Here is a 10,292-nt window from a genome sequence, read left to right as displayed (position 1 = left end):
GGATAATTTAAATTACCTCCCGTTGCGTATGCATTAACTTCCCCAAACCAAGTAAGACACTATTGCTAATGTCAAAGCATGGGGGAGTTCATGCACATGCTATGCTATGCATGAAACTAGATTGTCATTTTGGATTTTACAAAAGTGGGAACAATAAAGAACACCTCAAAGGAACCGAGGTGTGAGTCCTTTGATGTTGCTAGGACTAAACCAACAATGATTAAAATGAAATAAAATACAAAGAGATATAGACAAACCATGGGAGTGTAGGAGTCTCCAAGGCTAGTCTTCCATCATGCTATTATCATCACCACTTCCCTCATGAGAAGTGGTCACATTGCCACTTTCCTTGGCACTTTCTTCTTTGCTTTCTTCACCATCATCTTCCTCATCATTATCTTCACCATCTTCACCATCTCTTTCTTCATCTCCACTTGCTTCTTCCTCAATATTATCATCAATCTCCTCATCATTTCCAACAACCTCATTGTTTTCCACCACGTCCCTAGATGCACCCGGAAACAAGGCTTCTCTATCCGCCCAACTAGGCAAAGGACAAGATGGATCAAGGAGTCCTTGCCTAGCTAGATGTAGGAGGGGAGGATATTGAGCCAAATAAGCATTCTTCCGATCTTCATAAGCTTGCTTGTGCATGGCTTGCATTAGAAGAGTGACATAATCTTTTCCAATTTCAACTCCTTGCGGTTTGAACTCTTCATAATCATAGGGGTAAGGTGGTATAACAATGGAAGAGGAGGGAGTTTCATGATCACCCTTTTGTTGTTGAATGATGTACTCGGCTTCTTCGGATAGGGGAAGCAAATAGTTGGTCCGGTGGACACTAAGACGGCAAATCTTTGCGGGTAAAGTGAATGATCGAGCCTCACTTGTAAGCCACCCATACTTGGTATCAAGGGAATTGTGAACAACCCACTTAAACTTGTTAATCAAGGTGGACATATCAATAAGATGGCCACCATCCTTAGCCTTGTACTTGCTATCCTTATTGAAATTAGGATCAAAGTGCTTGGCTAGGACCGTGACAAGGCCGCCATTAACAATTACGGTTTGACCCTTCTTCCCACTATCTACATGGAGCCATCTATCAACCAATAGCCTCAAAGAATTGTAAGGCTTGGTGTGAATTCTTCCAATATTCAAAGTTGATTCAAGGAGAATAAAATCGAGTCCCGTGAAATGATTGGTGTCTTTCCTAGCAATTATGGTATTTCCCACAACTTTGTGCCATATTCTTATGCCCTGATGATGGACCAAAAGAGCACGACAAGCTTTAAAATCTTCAAATTTCTTCCCTGAGATTGCCTCCCAAAGAGGCTCGGGATCATACTTCCCATATTGCTTATAAAATTTATGTTCATCGCTAAGACCCAAAATTTCACCCAATTCCGGAAGGTAATGCGTCTACTAGTGTTAGCTAGACGAAACTCAATATTTTCCCTATTCTCAACTTTTGTCACTTTTAAAGAACTTAAGAATTCCAAGACAAGGGAGGGGTATGTTACTTCCTTCATATCAAACAATTTCTTTAAACCCATGGCATTGAAAAAGACTCTTGTTTGTTCAAGAACACCCAACTTCTCTAAAGCATCTTGGCATATGAATTTGGTGGATTGAATTTGTTTCATAGCAAACTTGACAAATGTATTTCTATGGGAATCGGAAATGAATGTTACCTCCGGATAATGCAAGAGTTGATTAATTACCGGAGTAGAGTGTGATGCTTCCATAGAAATTTGTTGAGGTGGTTGCACTTCCAAGCTTGGTGTTGATACCACCATTGCCAAAGCCTTCTTCATTTGTAGAGCTTTTTGCCTTTGAGAGAGAGTTGTAGTCTTTGGTGCCTTTGTTGCCTTTGCTTTTGCTTTTGTTGCTCCCTTTGTTCTTGCCATTTGATGAGCTAACCAAGAAAAAGATCAAAAATCTTCAATTTGTAGAATGCCCAAATCGATTTTGAAAGTGAAAGGCTTTGCCTTTATGAGAACAAAAATCAATTCAAAGGTGAAGATTTTGTGCTTGGTTTTGATTGTTAATGAAGATGGAGTGATTGATTTGTTATTTGAAAGATGGTTTGATTTGATTTTGGTGAGTTTTGTTGAGGGTTTTTGTTTTTGAGATGGAGAGGATGAGGGTTTTGATGTTATGGGTAGTGTTTATGAGTGAATGAATGAATGAATGAAGGTGGGGTGGGTATTTAAAGAACTCGACAATATTAGAACGCAGGGACAATCCGTGCGGATTAGGCGCAATCCGCTCGGATTCTTCAGCTTCAAATTTTCAAAAATCCCGCCTAGAGACGGGCGGATTCTGGGAATCCGCTCGGATTCTTTTGGATGAGACGGGCGGATTTCGTGCAGACGGACGGATTCGTGAGACGGCGTCTTTCCGTAAATCCGCTCGGATTCTTCAACAAGAATTTTGCGCTTTTCACTCAGCCCAAGACGGGCGGATTCTCGCAGACGCTCGGATCCTCTCGCAGACGGGCGGATTCTCGTGAATCCGCTCGGATTGGTCCTTGTGTACACGGATTCGCCCATCCGTGCACCAACGCATTCCCTTATCATTCTTTCTTTCTTTCAAATCTTGTGTTCTTCATTGCGGGGCACTACTAAGGCATGAATAGCCTAGGCAATTGCCATCCCCACACTAAGGTAAAGCACTACACATCAATTAAAATCATTAGTCCCTCCCTCACTTCTCTCTTTTCATGACAATTATTTTGATCAAAGTAAAAATAAATCCAAAAATGACAAAAAATGCAATACAAAAATTAAATGTAAGTTAGGGAGTTAGAAATATTTACAAGTGGTGGTTTAAGGAGGACTCCACCAAACTCTCATTCTTGATGAGATGTCAAGGAGGCATGTTCAAGGTGTTGTTGATGTTGCTCAACACCTTGAAGAAGTAATCAAAAGCTTGTTCATTGTTATGGTAGAGGTCCTCAATAGACCGTGGCTCTTGTTGTTGATCATGATCGATGGCATGCCCAATGTAGGGATTAAAGATCCCTTCAAATTCGTCGTCCCAAAGACCACAAACTTCATTGAGTTGATCATTGAAAATCTCTTGCTTGGATGGAGACAACTCTCCCAATTTCTTCTCTTGGCCAATGAGGCCATCTTCTTCTTCCTTGGTTGATTTTGATGAGCTTTGCAAGCTCTTCTTGTCACAATTCACTTGCTCTTTGAATGGAGCATCTTCAACTTTCTTCCTCCATTGGAGTTCCGATTTCTTCTTCTCATCTTTCCTAGCTATAATGATCAATCATGAAACATGGCTCATGCAAACGAGGAGCTCTCATGGTCTTGTCAAGATTAAAAGTTATGCTTTCATCTCCCACTTCTAGAGTGAGCTCTCCATGTTTCACATCAATCACCGCACCCGCGGTGTGTAGGAAAGGTCTTCCTAAGATGATTGGAATGTTGGAATCTTCCTCCATATCAACAATGACAAAGTCCACCGGGATGAAAAACTTCCCAATTCGCACGGGGACATCTTCCCATATCCCTAGCGGTGTCTTCGTCGATCTATCGGCCATTTGAAGAGTGATATTGGTACATTTAAGCTCTCCCATTCCCAACCCTTTACTTACCGAGTACGGCATGACACTCACACTAGCCCCTAGATCACATAAGGCTTTGTTGATCGTTGTGTCGCCAATGGTACACGGTATTGAGAAGCTTCCTGGATCCTTTAATTTTGGAGGTGAACTCCCTTGAAGTATTGCACTACTCACCTTAGTGAAGGCGATAGTCTCAAGTTTCCGGATTGACTTCTTCTTTGTGAGGATATCTTTCATGTACTTTGCATAGGCCGGAACGTGATTGATTAATTCCGTGAAAGGAATTGAGACTTCTAAGTTCTTCACAATTTCCATGAACTTTCCAAGTTGATCATCAAATTTAGGCTGGGCTTGACGACTTGGAAAAGGAAGTCTAATCACAATGGGCTCCTTTTCTTTGGCTTTGTCTTCATTTTTCTTTGAGCTTTCTTCTTTTGATGATTCCCCTTCTTTGGGACCTTGCACCACAACTTCATTCTCACTAGCTCTCACAACTTCATCCTCAACTTGCTCCTTCGGTGCTTCATATCTTGTACCACTTCTCAAGTGAATGGCACTAACCGTTTCATGTCTAGGGGATTACCTTGAGGTGGTAATTGCCCCTTTTGTCTTTGTGAGCTCGAAGATGCTAGTTGGGTCAATTGTGTTTCCAACATCTTGGTGTGAGCTAGAATGTTGTTGATGGTGGTGTCTTTTGCTTGGCTATCTTTTTGCATTTGGGTGAAAAATTCTTGTTGATTCTTTTGCATTTGGAGGACCGCTTTTTGGACATCAAAACTTTGGTCATTGTGGTGATTGTATGGATTTTGATTTTGGTAACCTTGGTTTTGATTGAAAAAGGGTCTTTGATTTTGATTTCTCATGGGTGGTGGAGTGTATGTTGTTTGAGGGTTTTGGACATTTTGGCTTTTGTATGAGAGATTTGGATGGAACTTGGTGTTTTCATTGTAAAAATTTGAATAAGGGGTACCACTTTTGTAAGCTTGGAAAGCATTGACTTGCTCGGTTGTTCCCCTACACTCACTTGAGTCATGACCCAAGGTTCCACAATTCTCACATATCCCGCTTGGGATTGATGAGGATGCCGTCATGGCATTGACATGATGCTTTGATGATTTTGAGCTTTCCTCAAGTCTAGCCATAGCTTGTTCAAACTTCAAGTTGATTGTGTCAATGTGAGCACTAAGTTGAGCACCCAATTGAGTAACGGTGTCCACTTCATACTTTCCTCCTCTAGTAGCCTTGCGAGGCCTACTATATTGCGAATTATGGACCGCCATTTCCTCAATCTTGTTCCATGTTTGATTGTCATCAACTTCGGTGAACATTCCATTTGATCCCATATTGAGAATGTTCCTTGAATCTTCATATAAACCATTCCAAAATTGTTGCACTAAAAATCATTCGCTAAGTCCATGGTGAGGACATGAGCGACAAATACCTTTGAACCGCTCCCAAGCTTCATACAAAGATTCTTCATCCCTTTGCTTAAAACCCGCAATTTGAGCTCTTAGCATATTGGTCTTTTCCTGGGTAGAATTTTTGTAGAAAGCTAGAGCTAGCTTCTTCCAAGAATCTATTCCAAGGGTGGCCTTATCAAGGCCCTTCAACCATTGCTTTGCGGTGTCGATTAACGAAAAAGGAAATAAGACCCATCTTATTTGGTCTTGAGTCACGCCCGTTTGAGAGATAGCTTCACAATAATCACAAAAGGTTTCCATATGAGAATGAGGGTCCTCACTAGGCATTCCCCCGAATTGGCTCCTCTCAACTAGTTGAATGAAGGCGGACTTGGCAATAAAGTTTCCGGTAAGATGTTGTGGGGTAGGAGTACCATTTGGTAGATCCTCCTCGGTGGGTATAGAGTGTGACGAGAATTTAGGCATTGTAGGTGGATTTTGTGTGGTATTGTTTAATGGGTTTTCTTCTCCTTCTATTGCGAAAGGATTGACAAACTCACTAGTGGGTTGAACAACTTCACCAACACCTCCCAAATTCCTCCTAACAAGTCTCCTATTATTTGTCAAGGTTCTTTCGATTTCACGGTCAAAAGGTAACAAATCTCTTTGTAACCTTCTAGACATGCAAAATATCAAACAACTCAAAAACAATTAGAACAAACCTTGAGGAGTTTTACTTCCCCAAGGTGAAGAAAGACACAACTAAAAACAATAAAAGAAATCTTAAATCAATTAAACACCGTCCCCGGCAACGGCGCCATTTTTGATCGGAGCCATTTGGTGTTCACAATTAAGCATATGTGGTCGTTGGTCAATGGTCGATACAAAACACAATTTATACTTCACAAACAACTCTACAATTAGTAAAGAGGCAAGTAAAGGTCGGATCCCAAGGGACGGGTATTGAAATGAAGATTCTATTGTAACTAGTGGTGTCTAGGGGTGTCACAAATTGGGTTGATGTAGAAGGTTACTAAACTAAGATAGCAATGAAAATAAACTAACAAGATAAATAAAATAAGGGTGTAAACAATTGATTAAAAGCACTAGGGTGTCATGGGTTTATAGGGGAATCATGGGATATGATCATACAAACATGTTCTCAAATTATAAGCAAGCAATTATTGTTGTGATGGATTGAGTTGGGTTATATCTTACAATCCTAGGAAAGTTTGGGTCCCGGAGCCGAATCTCTTGGATTGTACAACACCTACAAGTCGACTTAATCTTCCCTACTTAACACATGCATGGTCTAACAAGACTCGAGTTGGGTTATGTCTTACAAGTCAAGTTGAAAGGATAGAAGATGATAGTAAATGCAAGGATTCATAGGCTTAGCATTTCATCAAATATAACATGTTCATGTATTAAGATCAAAACAAGCAAGCAAATAAGATATGAAAGCATATTAATTTAAGCATGAATCATTCCCCATGTTGGTTTCCCCTAATCACCCATTAAACCCTAGATAAGAGACTACTCACTCATTATCATATTGATCATGCTAGAAAGGTTGTCAATCATACTAACATAATGAAACATGATGAATAAATGAAAGTAATTAGCAATAATTAAAAAGGGATTAAGAGATTATACCTACTAATGATTCCAATAACAAAGCAAGAATAATAGAAGTACTTGAATCCTAGATTGAGAGGTTGTCAATCTCCCAATAATAACCCAAATAATCTTCAATTACCCAAAATAAAGTAAGAACAAGAGAGAGATTAAAGAACTAAAACTTGGATTAAAACTTGATTAATATTTGATTACAATATTGAAGAGAGATTTGATTGATATTAACTACACTAATTATTGATAAGAAGAACATGCTCCTCTAATTAGACTAATGGGGTATTTATAGTCAAAATTAGGGAGGATGCATTAGGGTTAACTAAGGGCTAAACTAGTAATTACACTTTTTAAGTTGAGCAAGGAGCCTCCGGGATTATCCGAGAGAAGGGCTTCTCCATTTCGTAGCTTGAAGAACGAAATCGTGCCGTCTTTGTGATCCGTGCGGGCCGGGAGTCGGACGGCCGGATCAGGATGGACGATCCGAGCGGATCAAGGAACAAGACGCTCGGACTGGGCATGGGGAATCCGAGCGGATTCCTGGTGAGGACGCTCGGACTGGCGAGGACGGACGGATTCTCTACAATCCGTTCGGATTGTAGTTCAGCAGCTTTCCTTCTTCTTTTTCTTCCCTTTTCTTCATGAATTCCTTGGGGATTTCCTTGGGGACTCAAGGATCCTTTTCTCAACAATGCTCTTCTACTATGTTATGTGCAAAGGCCTTCTAGTCTTGTCTCTCCTTGATGCTTGGTTATTGAATATGATCAATTTAGCCTTGTTTTGCCATGAAAATGCAAGATTCTTACTCCTTTCCTACCAAGGGATCAAAATCTCAAAGAATATGCAAAACAAAGAACTAAAGATAAGAAATGACCCAAATAGGCACTAAAAAGCATGGAAACAATGGTAATTCGGGGGCTAAATATGCGCCAATTATGGTCGCATCACTAGTCTGACGCACTTCTTATGAAACTTTCCTTAAATCGGTTTAATTAATTATTATGTAATAGTATAAATAGAAAACTTATACACAATAATTACGTTATGTTTTTCACTATTCTAAAATCCCTAGTTTAGTTTAGTTTAGCTTTCCTCTCAAAAACTCTTTTATGTTATTGCTTGCAATATCGTTCATACCTTTAATCATTGTTCGGTATTTCTAATCTTTATTTTTATATTTTGTTTAATTATGTTTATTGTTCTTTCTGATGTTATGCATAGTTAATTCTCCTTCTAAGGTGAAAAGGGATCTAGGTTGTTAGAAGGAGGTTTAATTAATGAATTAATAGTTTAATTGCTTTTAGTTGTTGTTCTATTGTTGTCTTGAATCTAATTTATTATTTAGTGATCAGAGTTAATTCATTAGTCTTGCAAACTAGGATTTCAGCGAGTGGGCTAAGACTAGTATAGGCTGCGATAATTGAATAGATTGACTTAATGATTGTGACCACATGTTAAGGATAGATCTAAAGGGCATATTAGAATCGACTGATCATATGACCTTAAACAACATAAATTGCTCTGTTAATTAATTAAATCACCTCCCCCGGATAACCATCTAGTGAACTTGATCCCTAGACCTTTTAAATCTTATTGATTTCATCGTTTACTTTATTGCAATTAGTTTAGAAATCAAACAAAACCAATCTTCAAGAAAACTGTTACCTTAAGACGAACTTAGATAAAACAAACTAGATAATTACCGCCTCCGTGTAGATACGATACATGTCTTACCACTAGCTATTTGTTAGTAATACTAGTTTAGATCCCGTGCAATGCACGGTATTTTAGATTGTATTAATATATAGAAATTAGCATTATTAATAATTACACTTTAAATTTACTGTTAGAGTCTACAATATTGATGTGTTATATTAATTATTAAGATAGAAACGCGAAAACTTGAGGACAATCTTATAACGAAAAATCAAAATATCATTACATTTACTAATTTTAATAAAAAATGTGTTTTTAGTGTTGTATTTTATGGAGATTTTCGTATTTTATAAAATTACACTAATTAGTATTTCGGCCATGTATTTTTTAAATAAGAGACAAAGATAATTGTGATGGAGAAAATTCTATAATATAATAATTAAAATAAAAATGGTTAAAATGTGATAATAATAATAATAGTAAAATATATAGTAATCTTATAAACTGACATATATCATGTAATATAGCATACGTAAAATATATGGTAGTCTAAAGTATTTAAGTGTAATATATTTCTCTACAAATATTGAGAAATAAGAATTACTTGTATAAAGTAGGCCAATATTTGTATAGAATAAATAAAAGTTTAGGCCTAATATTTTAGAATCACCAAACCTATTTACTATTAAGGCCCAATTTGTAGTTGATGGTAATTTGAGCGGGAAAATTCCTAGTTTCACCTATTCATTTAGTAAATAGAGGATTGGAGGTTTACTTTGATTAAGGTGATACGACTTTAGCCTTATCAATTCTTGTGCTTAAAATATAAGAATTATATCATTTACCCTTGGGCGCTAAATTATAGAAGTAATTTAGCGTTGTTTATTAGATTACAAATCTACAACTGTAACACCCCGTAAATTCGAAGACCTTTATTATATTTTAAAAGTAATATTTTAATCTATTTTAATTTAATATTAATTTATTTGAAATAAAATCTATTTGATAAAATATAACCTTATTTTATTTTGAAGAAATGTAATCATTTTTGATAGTTTAGAAATGTTTAAAAGTGATTTAAACTATATTTAAACCTTTTCCTTTGATAAAATAGATTTCGGAAAAAAGTCGTAAAATTGAGATTTTCCCATTTCTTACGGTCGTTGGGTAAACGAGTTTGGATATTGGGCATATGAGTACTTAATCTTTTAGTAAAATCGTGTTTAAGAACTTTAATTTTCTCGGAAATCGCGTTCGACGAATATTTCTAATTTCCGTCGAAACGAACCAAAACGTAAACAAATGACCCATCTCCCCATACCTTTTGGCTGGCCACCTACCCTCCATTTGTCCCCTCTTCCAATTTTCATTTCCTCCATAACTCAATTTATCTCCTCCTTCTCTCAAACACCAAAAACCCACTAAAAATCCTCCTTACAATCCCTAAATCCACCATAAATCCTTCATTTCTCCACCTAATCTCATAAAAATTATATATTTGGAATCCTCTCTTCAATCCTCATCTACTAGTAAGCTTTATTTTCATTTCCCCCAATTTTTGTTTAAGACACTTTTTTTAGGGTTTCGAATTTAAGCTTAATAATTGTGTTTTTGTTGTTCTTATAGGTGAAGAATTTGAAGATGAGTTAGATGACTCATATGTTGTTGAAGATGAAGAGTAATTTTGGGTTTTATAAGCTTTCTCAAGTTATTACTTGTCTCTTTGCTAGCTTAAGGTAACTATTCCGAGTTACTCGACGAATTAATGTCACATTAGTAGTTGTATTTGTTGTTTGTTGTTGTTTGTTGTCATTTGTTATTGTTTGTTGTTGTTTGAGACGATCTTGTTGATAAATGAATGAATGGAGTAAGATGAGTATGCTTATATTTAGTTTATGTTACCCATTTGTATATTATTGTTTGGAACAAATTTGGATGAGGAATTATGTGTTGTGACAAGTCCGTGTTTTGGCTGGAACGCGTCAGTATTGGACCGAGACGTTTTCCCATGTTTCCAAAAATAT

At 37.3% G+C, this 10,292-nt stretch overlaps 1 non-coding gene across 1 annotated transcript; it reads left to right on the top strand.

The window, feature by feature from the left end:
• Positions 1-4,990: 4,990 nt before the first annotated feature.
• Positions 4,991-5,097, top strand: LOC141624003 (small nucleolar RNA R71). Its single transcript, XR_012533816.1, has one exon. It is a non-coding gene; the product is annotated as a small nucleolar RNA R71 (small nucleolar RNA).
• The last annotated feature ends 5,195 nt before the right edge of the window (positions 5,098-10,292 follow it).

The sequence above is a fragment of the Silene latifolia genome, chromosome X (genome assembly GCF_048544455.1).
Source record: "Silene latifolia isolate original U9 population chromosome X, ASM4854445v1, whole genome shotgun sequence".
NCBI classification, from domain to species: domain Eukaryota; kingdom Viridiplantae; phylum Streptophyta; class Magnoliopsida; order Caryophyllales; family Caryophyllaceae; genus Silene; species Silene latifolia.
This window is presented reverse-complemented; position numbering and strand designations above follow the sequence as displayed.